At 48.4% G+C, this 10,379-nt stretch overlaps 1 pseudogene; it reads right to left on the bottom strand.

Annotated features, from left to right (window-relative positions):
• Window positions 1–4,609: 4,609 nt before the first annotated feature.
• On the bottom strand, window positions 4,610–5,449 carry LOC123039033 (uncharacterized; annotated as a pseudogene).
• Between the last annotated feature and the right edge of the window lie 4,930 nt (window positions 5,450–10,379).

Here is a 10,379-nt window from a genome sequence, read left to right as displayed (position 1 = left end):
TGATCCAAAATTTGAGACCTCTCTTCTCTCGCACGCCTGGAATTCTCAATTTCGGCATGAAACAATCTCATCTTTAATGTTCGAGGAGACTGCAAACCACTATTTTATGTCAGCGGTGGCATGGAGGTGAGTTTTTTCTTTTAAGGTGAGCTGGTCGTGTCTCTTTCTGGCCCCATTGGCCCGCACACGACAACCTCAAAATGCGCCCCATTAAATTTTGTACCATGAGGTACGGAAACGTCAACACATGTACCCCATATGTACCCCATCACAGGGGTATTAATTCATCACAAAAACTCATTTTCAACCCACCCTTTTTTAGAATATTTTTAGCCCAATTTAGCTACCTCCCTTTGTAATCCTAAAAAGAAGAGCTACCTCCCTTCTTTTTTTTGCGGGGGTGCCTCCCTTCGTACTGCTACTACACCACAGCTGCTATTGGTCTGACTTGGAATTTTCTAGGGCTACTGGACTAGACTGACTTGCATCGATGTGCCTGTTTTGGTTGCTGGAATAATGGGCCATGGCCCGGTTGCTATGTAGAAAATGAGGGACATAGAAGTGGTGGGAGGAAATTTTAGTCCCACCTCGCTTGGTGAAGGAGGATCAGAGCAACATATAGGAGTCACTGCTACTCCCTCCGTCCTTTAAAGAGTGTACTTCCAACTTTGTTGGAGGGTCAAACTATTTCAAAGTTTGATCGAGTTTGTGCAAAAATATATCAATGTTTGTGAAATCAAATAGGTGTACGATGAAAGTATATTTTATCACGAATCTAATGCTACTAATTTGATGGCATAAATGTTGATGTATTATTATATAAACACGGTCAAATATAAAAAAGTTTGACTTTCCAAGAAAATTGGAAGTACACTCTTTAAAGGACGGAGGGAGTACATGCCAATGTAAATGCTAGAAGCACAACTGTAGTTGCACATGCATAGCAAGTCACACACAATGTATTATAACGCTTGCGTGAAATATTTCGCGACTTAGACTTTGGATGCTTGGGCTTGGCGTGACCGCGTCAAAGTTTTCTCTTTTTTGTGCAATTTTTATTCTTCTTTACAGACCCGACTTGATTAACTTCCTTGTGCACATGTTTAACCAGAAAGACGTATGGATGGAAGAAATCTTGGCTGACTCGCACCCGAGGGCCTTTTCCTTTGCTCTACATGTAGACATATTAGTGCGGGATTTCTTGAGCACCACAACACCGGAGGAAGAGCTCCACCTTCCCCTCTACATGCAAGCCACAACGAGGTGCATCAGATCCAATAGCTAACTACACATGTGGGTCAGGACAGTGATCTAGAGGACAAGGACATTTGGTCATATGTTTGGGGATCGGGGGAGTAGATTCCATGCAGATACTTCAAAATCTTCTACAGAGATGTCAAAGCCCACAAAACCTACATCTGGTTGTGGAAATCAAAAGTGAGCATGAAAATCAAAGTCTTTGGTTGCCACCTTTTGTCTGATCATCTAAACACCGCAAATAGGCTCAAACGCCGACACTACAATATTGGAGATGATCATGATTGTCTGTTATGTGGACAACCGGTCGATGAAACTATCGAGCACATGACTTTTGATTGCCAGTTTAGTGCACAATGTTGGCTAAAGCTTGGCATTCCATGGGGTAGGCAGGGATAAAGATTGCACTGGATAGAGACTGCCAAGAGTATTTGGAGCAAACCGATGTTCATAGAGACTTTCTTGTTGAAAACATGGAGTCTCTAGAAAGCAAGAGATAACAAACATTTCAGAGTCATTCCTTTAAATTCTAGGTCTTGGCTCCAAAGGTCCTGGCAAGATTATACTCTGCAGCAATATAGAGTTAGGGAAGAAAAAAAAGGCTTCATATACACACTTGCTTGGACTTAGTTCCTTCTGCCTAGTTTTTCTTTTTAACTTCGTATTGTAATCCATTGTGTCTTCCCCCTTCAATCCCATCCACAGTGGGTGAGATTTGTAAATATGAATTGTATTGTGTAACCTTTTACTTAAGTAATATAATATAGTAGGAGTCTCTCCTACCGTTTTCGCGGTCCAAAATAAAGACAATATATGATGATTTCTGAAAAATCATCATAGAAGTTCGCACTACATCATCAAAGTGGTGAGATGAACCCCACCTAGTCTGTCATAGAAATAAGAATCGACCCGTCCCCCCTCGAGTACTCTGGTCAATTTCACATCCTTGAATATGCCCTGTGTAGCTTCTACCTCGTGGGCCTCAGGCCTCGGCCATTCAATACATGAAACCAAATGGTTTCGTACAACACAACCAATTAATGGGCTCGCTTGTCAAACACGTTGGGTCATAGTTGTCGTCCTCACAATGCAAGGAAGCAATCTTGCATGTGTATCTTTCTTATTGCGTCGGATAATTTGACTTTGTTGACAATGCCCTTGGTAGCCTTAGGCAGGTGGGTCCACAATGTTAACCTCTACTGAGGGGGGGGGGGTAAATTATTTGTGGGCGTCCCTTGCGTGGATCTCGCATGTCAGCTCCGGCAGACTATCCACAAGATGGCCTTCGGGCAAGCTGCGTTGCCCACTTCTGGTTTAGCCCGGAGGGTGTTCAAAGCCTCCGGGTGGCCTCGAGTAGGTTGTTGTATCCTTATGATTTGTCTTGGAGCCCCTGGGCTGGGGTCTCGACAAAATATGTTCAGTACTAGGTAGGGAGCTCCTATTCGACACATATTTCATCAAGATGCCTGGCAAACTCACAGACTTGTTTGTTCTGGGACGGCCCAGTTTGGTCATCACAGCGAGCGCTCTTCTTGAGCATGTTGCACGTTGCCCTTTTTTACTTTTGATTTTCTGTTTGGTTTTCTCGGTTTAGTTTTTACATATTTTTCATTTCATTGAAAATTTAACCGATTTTAATATAAATATGATATAACACAAAATATTTATTGGGAACAAAAATATTTTTGAAAATGCCAACCATTTTGGAAACGCAGTCTTTTTTTTTGAAATATGAACAACTTTTGGAAAACCCAAACTTTTTTTGAAACCACAACAAAAATTATAATGTGAACAAAATTTGAGAACATGGAATATTTTCTTACAAAAACACAAACACTTTTAAAAACATGAACATTTTTAAACAAATGTGAACATTTTTTGAAAACACAAACATTTAAATGCAAACAGTTTTTGAAAACAAAGAAAATTAGTAAGGGTGTAAATATTCTGAAATTAATGAATTATTTTAAAAAATAAACTTGAAAAGGGGAAAATGAAAAAGAAAAAACCAAAGAAAAACAAGAAAATAAAAAACCTAAAAGCTTGGCCTGAACCAGACCAAAACCTTCCAGAAGATTCCCAAAACCAGTAAAACCAGGATTCACTTGCTGCTAAATGTGCCAACCCATGTCGGTCGCTCGGGTCGACCATTTGACACAGAGAGCGTTAAATAGGGTTTGCCGTCTAGGTATCCTTACTCGCCGACATGTGGCAGTCTCTTGGACACGTTGAAAGATGAGGCCCGTATGACAGCCAAATATCGGTCCACAGCAGCCGGAGGCAATTGAAAATCGAGAAAACAAATGTCAACTATTGGATGCAGGCGTCGTATCATGTGAATCCAGCACCCCTCGTGCATCTCTGGATTCTTAGCGTTTTGGAACATCCGATCTACATCGTGCGTACTTGCTCAGTTGTTGACAATTTTTGCAACAAACCGCCCGCCTCCAGCCCGTGCCTCCGCAAGTTAGACAAGCAAATTTGCACGGACACCCCTGCCCCCACGTCCCGATCACCATGGCCGCGACTGGCGGCGACTTGCGGCTAGGTACAGAAAAACTCAGCGAACGCCCTAACCTTCCACAAAGAAGAGATCCCGGTGGCCAGACGCGTATACTCGAAGGTCAATACTGTATCCCAAATCCATCCCTCAATCCTTGCCTTGACGTGCATATTATATGAAAAGATCGTTTTTCTTCAGCCCAGGAGAATTAATGAGTACAACAATGATCTGATTTGTATGTATACATGGATTCTTCTTAACTTGATGTGAACTGGGATTTCTGTGGCACTATGATGCGATCTGGCTCATATTCACTATTCCAAATTTTGCTAGTTTGTAAGACTTTATTCTGAATGCACCTCTTTATGCTGGCATCTCTGTGGGTGCTGCCAGTTTAGCTGTAAAGCTGGGAATTGTTGTGCCTGCTTTTACCTGCACATACATATATTTGTTGGTAGACTGTAATTATGTATGCCAAGTGTCATTTAAAATGTCGCCGGGTCTTTCCATTACCAAAAAAGGGTTTCCCCCGCTTTACATATAAAGCATCATCTCCGATTACAACCGATAGACCGAACAACGCACACAACGCACACACCCAAGGCAAGATACAAAGGTGTCGGGCACCGACACACTACCCCACCAACAACAATAGAGTGGTGAACCGGACAACAATGAAGCCAGACCTCCAAAGCAATGCCTCCAAGAAGGGTACGACCATGGATAGTCGCCACCACCCGATCCGTGAAGATCAGGTTTTCATCCGGAGCAAGGCGGTAAGAGTGGGATCGCCGCGACGGAGCCTTCAGGAAGGGTACGGCGTCAATTGTCGCCGCCACCGTCGGCCAGTCAAAGGACTGGGCAAGTGGTGTACCCCGACGCCCACACTCCACCGTCGCACCCTAACTCTGCCAACCACCTGCAACCACGCCACCCGCGAGGCCATGGATGCTCGCCCGCACCTGAAACGCACACTCCGCCCGCAAACGTCGCGCCTCCCGCCGCCAGACCGCCGCCCTGCAACCAGACAACCCCGAGACCTACACAAATGCCCCGGCTTTGGACCAACCGACGGCCCTCAATCGATAGATTCACCCGCAGACGCTCCGCTGGAAGACCTATGCCAACCCGTCTGCGGCCGAGGGACGGGGGAGAAAGGGGAGCGGACAAATCCGGACCGACACATCCCGTGCCGGCGACAGGTGGCGCGACCGCATCGAGGCCACCCATCCCTCCAACCGAGCTCCTCGCCGGGCACCCCCGTGACGCCCTACCATGGTAGCTGGCGCATATCTCCGCGAGGCCATCTGCAAACGCGCGCCCGCCGAGGAGGGAGACCAAATCGACCCGCCGTCGAAGCCTAGGAAGCTCACCAGGGAGGCCCTCCCGCGCCGAGCGCCGCCGTCCAGGCGCAAGGGCCCGCCTAGACGAGGGTCGCCCACCTCCACCGCTGCCGCGCCGCGCCCTCACCATCACGCTCCGGCGAAAGGGCGGCCCGCAGCCCGCAGCGTCAGGGGCGGATCCGGACGCGCCGTCACCACCCGCTGGCCTGCAGCACCCGCACTGCAGTGCCGCCACCCCCCACCAGCATAGCCACGGCAGAGGGCGGCCGCCCGCAGCCTAGTGCACCCCCGACCGCGCCTCGAGGCGACCGGATCTGAGCGCCGCCGCCAGAGACGCGCACGCCATCCCCGGCCAGCACGAGTGCGCCACCACCGCGCCGCCTGTCCCGTCACCAGCTTGCACCGCCGCCGCACCTCAACGCCGATGAGCAGCCATGCCGCCGCGCCCGTCGCCAAACGCTGCGTCCCCGACTAGCCGCTGCAACCCGCGCTGAAGCCGCTGTGCGAGGAGACGAGGAACCCCGCCGCCGCCGGCGACGGTCGGGCGCCCTCGGGCGGCGGCGAGGGAGGAGGAGAGAGAGGGGGGAGACCCGGCGGCGGCGGCGGCTAAGGTTCCCTCTCGGTCGCGCGCGGGGCGACGCGAGAGGGAACAGAGCGAGTCAGAGGGGGGGCATTGGCACTGTTGGGCAAATCAAAATTGGGATGTACTTCTCATGTCAAATATTGTGTGCTTTTTCTAGTTACTTTCAGAGGCTTATCATCACTAGTGCAGAACCGGGCAATAGCACCGGTTCGTAAGGCCCTTTAGTGCCGGTTCCATAACCGGCACTAAAGTGTGGTCACTAAAGCCCCCCCCCCCCCTTAGTACCGGTTCAGCACGAACCGGTGCTAAAGGGCAACCATGTGGCACTAGCCAGCTCCGGGGGCCTGGAGCCCTTTAGTACCGGTTGGTAAGACCAACCGGTACTATAAGGTTTGGGCTTTATTTAGTTTTATGATTTCTTTTTCATTTAATTTTGTGTTTCCATTTTAATTCTTTTTCGTTTGCTGGTATTTTACGATACTACACATTGTACACGTTATGCATATATATATATACTAGGAAAATGGCCCGTGCGATGCAACGGGGTAAAAATCGGTCAAAAGCTACACGGTGTGTTGGTTTCATGGCTCAAGGGCTTTTTAATCCCGGACGGAGATTGTATTTGCGAGAATTGATCAAAAGACAATGGTAGCAAATAGCTAGGCGCCCGTGGTTGCAACAGTAGAAAGAATTGATGTGTATTTAAATTTAGTGAGAGCTCATGTCCATCAACATCTTGGTTCTAGGTTCTGCACAGGTTCTATGTCCATCCCAAGGGCGCTACAAATATATTATCATGCACAACCGATAATCCCATTTTAATTACAATTGACACCACCATGATATCACTATGACCAGCGCTAGGCGCAATCCGGAAGTAGAAAGGAAAAAAAGAAAGAAAAATAGGGTCCGCAATTGTATAATCGGTCTGCGTGTAGCCGTTATTCGCTATCTATCTCACACATTTGTCGTTCCACATCTATCCTCACGCGCCTCGTTGCTGTAGCTGGCTCGCCGACACCGAAGCTGCTACAACCCCTTGTCGCAGCCGGCTCGCGGTCAGCCACCACTGGCATATTAATTTGCTGAGACTTGGGAGTCTAGACTTTAATTATTGCGGGATGATAATCGGTTTTATGTCGGTTTTATCTTCTCTGGAGCAAGCGAAGTATAGTTTATACTCAACATTTTGACATTCAGCATGTACGTACTACAATTTCAAAAGGGCAATAATATCCAATGCATTGCCGTTCATGAATTATCTTGGTCTGTTCTCATCGATGATCTGCTAGCAACCCCATTTTAATTCGGTGCCTAGGTACTATTTTATTCGGCATTGGTGGTTAAAACATTTCAGTACCGGTGCATAAAATACGGTATTTTGAAGGAAAAGAAGGCTTGTGTATATTCAAGTTGCTAATTCCCATGAACAGCCACGCGGCGAGGAGGGTTCGCGTGTGGTTGGGTATAGGATAGAAAGAAACTGCTGGACCAATTGGCCTAGGCGGTGGTGTGGGACCCAGTGGACGCCATGTGTAACTCGCGCGAGATCTCTCGCCTGCTCGACCGGCATGGAGCCACCAGATCGATCGCTCAGTCTTATCTCTAGATGCAGCGTCGCAGCCCCTCTCTCGTTTCTACCCCGTTTCTTTTCCCCTTCGCTAATTAGCCCCTCTCCAACTCCAGCAGCCAGCCTCACCGCGACTCCCTTCTCTGGAGAAAACAAAAATTAGAGAGAGAAGAAGAAGGGAAAAGCTAGAGAAAGGAGGAGAGGGCAGGCAACTGGGCTTGGCCTGCTTCAGGTGGATCGTGGCACAGAGGAGAGCTCCTTCTCCTTCTTTCTCTAGCTTTTCCCTTCTTCTTCTTCTCTCTAATTTTTGTTTTCTCCAGAGAAGGGAGTCGCCATGGAACCCGTAGCACCCCCGCCGCCCTGGAGCTTCGCCCCGCCTCCGGCTGTCTCTCCGTCAGGCTCGTGCTCCTCCGCGGCTCCGCCTCGATTCGTCCACCCCGCCGCTGGATCCACGTCAGAGCAGATGGATCCGCCTCCTCTCACCTGGCCTGCCGTGGGAGCTCGCCCACGAAGCCGGCATTCATCTCCTACTCATCAGGCTGCCTTGGAGCTCTCCCTGCCTCCGGCCGCCTCTCCGTCCATGGGAGCTCCCCGCGAAGCCGTGTTCATATCCTACTCATCAGGCTGTTGGGTGCTCGCTACCTCGGCTGGTTCGCATGCACCACACAAAGACAGGTGCCGATACCGGAGCAGCAGAAACGCAGGCGTCCCACCGCGACTGCGCAGGGGGATTGCGGCAGCTAGTCCAGCGTGGCGCGGAGGCCGGCGGCGACGACCTCGTGGCTCTTGGCGACGCCTAGCCATGCCTGGCCCACTGCCGGAGCCTCTCCTCCAGTTCGCCATTGCGGTAGCGCCCGCACTCCAGTTCAGCCACTACCGCCTGAAGCCGCCCGCCGCAGCGCGCTCCACAGCAGCCAACACCGCCGGCACGCCGCGACGCCTCACCCTAAGAGAGCACGCCGGCCGCCTTATCCTTCTCCTCCGCGACGCCTCGGTCCGCCGTGCCCTCCAACGCCCGCCGCGACGCCTCGGTCCTCTGCGCTCTACAACGCCCGCCGTGACGCCTCGCCCCATTTCTGGGCTCGCGCGGTGCGGACGCCCTCCGCGACACATTCCCCTGCCTTGGCTTCTGTGGCGTCGACGCCGGTGGCAAGTGGCGGGGCGTGCCGGGCGGTACAGTAGAGGCAGGAATGGATAAGTGGTGGAGGTAGCCGGTGGTGGCAGGGTTTTTTTTGCAAAAAAACGAAACGTTTTCCATCATTACCCACATTACATGTAGGACTGCGGGTTAATTTCTCAGAAACAGGAGGACTTTTTTGCAAAAAGCCTGACGGACGATAGAAACTCACCGTGCTTTATTATTAGGTAGATATATATATATATATATATATATATATATATAATTTCTACTAGAACCAATCATGCATATATATATCATCAATGTCTCACAAACCACCATATTAATTAATTCACACATACACACATGTATAGCTATATATAATTTCTCCTACATATGCATGTTGCCTTCGGAGCCAGTGGCATTAGCCTAATTGGTGCCTTCGGAGCACGATGACAATTGGAAGTGGTTTTCATGGGGCGGTAGCGGGTAATAGTATTCTCCCTTCGGATTTATGACCTGGTCGAGCAAAAATCCCGTTATTTCCTCTTGAAGTGCTTCTACGCGCTCCGTTTCTAGGAGCTTCGCCCACACCTCTCTGAACTGTTAAGAAGGAGATCAATATGCATGTGTATTAGTTGTGTGACTAGATATCGATAATGGTGTAAAAATTGTGAATAGTGTTTTGACAAGCGTACCCATTCCTGTCTTTGAGATCTGCTCCTTTCGGACGCCATCATGCAAATGTTCTCGCAAACGCAGAATGCACACAGATCAGTCCCCTGCGCCTGCTTCAGGGCCTTTACGAGAATGGAATTTGATCAGATAATAATTAATCAAGCATGATAATTAAAGAGATGGCAGCTAGCTAGCTAGCTAGTACTACTTAATTACTTACCTTGGGTCTTTCCCCATTTAAGCTTTTCTTTCCATTCGCCTTCCGTGACGCTGATGAACCTTGCCCAATCCCTGCCCGCCGACAAAGAAAATGAATAAAGGGGTTATTAAATAGTTCATATCATGAAATGACGAACTAAATAGGCCGAGATATATAGTTAATAATGATTGAAATTACCTGTTGACTATCCCAAACAAGATGTTATAGTCAGTTTTTTTTTGAGTAGTGAGTCCAGTATTTCAACTGTTCCGGCGTCAACTTTAATGATACACAAGACCCAGTGAAATCTGCATGCACACACGTTTGCATGTCTTAATTAAGCGGGCATATGTAAGCAAAAACATGTAGCTAGCTAGTAGGCAAAAACAGAGAATTTGTAGTACAAGACAGTGTGACTCACTGGAAGTTGTAAGGAAGTAGTATATCTTCATTGTATTTGAGGCGCTTCAAGAACTCTAGCATGCTGTCCTCTACGGCCTTTTGATGACGTGCATCTATTTTCCATGTGTATTCATTAACGGTGTTTGGGTCAATGAACCCAATGCCATAGCGTCCACCTTTTCTCATTTCATACATCTTCATCCTGCATATAATACCACAGAAAATATAGTGAGGATAATTACAGGTAATGATTGATCAAAAGGATCACTACAGCTAGCTTGAGACTTAAATTACAGAAAGAAATCACTTACAGACAATAGCAACTGACGATAGATTTGTCGAGTGCGTCTTGATTGTATAACTGAAACAGTTCAGAATACTCAACGGACACAGCTTTCTCATGGTAGTAATGCCCCTCCTTGACATTCACCATGAGGGACAATCGATCGGAAATCTTGGTAATGTTCATGTACTATTGATGCAATGCATACATTCTCGTTGAGAGGTTCTTGACCTTGTCTGGCTCGACCAAAGGTTGGCCCCGGACATATTTCCGTTTTATTTCATCCTCTCTAAGCACAGGCATGGGCTCGATCTCGAGGAGTTGTCCAACAGTGATTTTGACAACTTCAGCCTGCATTATATGGTCCTCCGTTATTACCATATTGCCCACCTCAGAAACGTAAACTGTTTGCCCACAATAATATTGGGCGCGCGTACTGTCACG

Source organism: Triticum aestivum, chromosome 2B (genome assembly GCF_018294505.1).
Source record: "Triticum aestivum cultivar Chinese Spring chromosome 2B, IWGSC CS RefSeq v2.1, whole genome shotgun sequence".
In the NCBI taxonomy this organism is placed as follows: Eukaryota; Viridiplantae; Streptophyta; class Magnoliopsida; order Poales; family Poaceae; genus Triticum; species Triticum aestivum.
The sequence above is the reverse complement of the archived record's forward strand: the minus strand, read 5'-3'. Positions and strand labels throughout refer to the sequence as shown.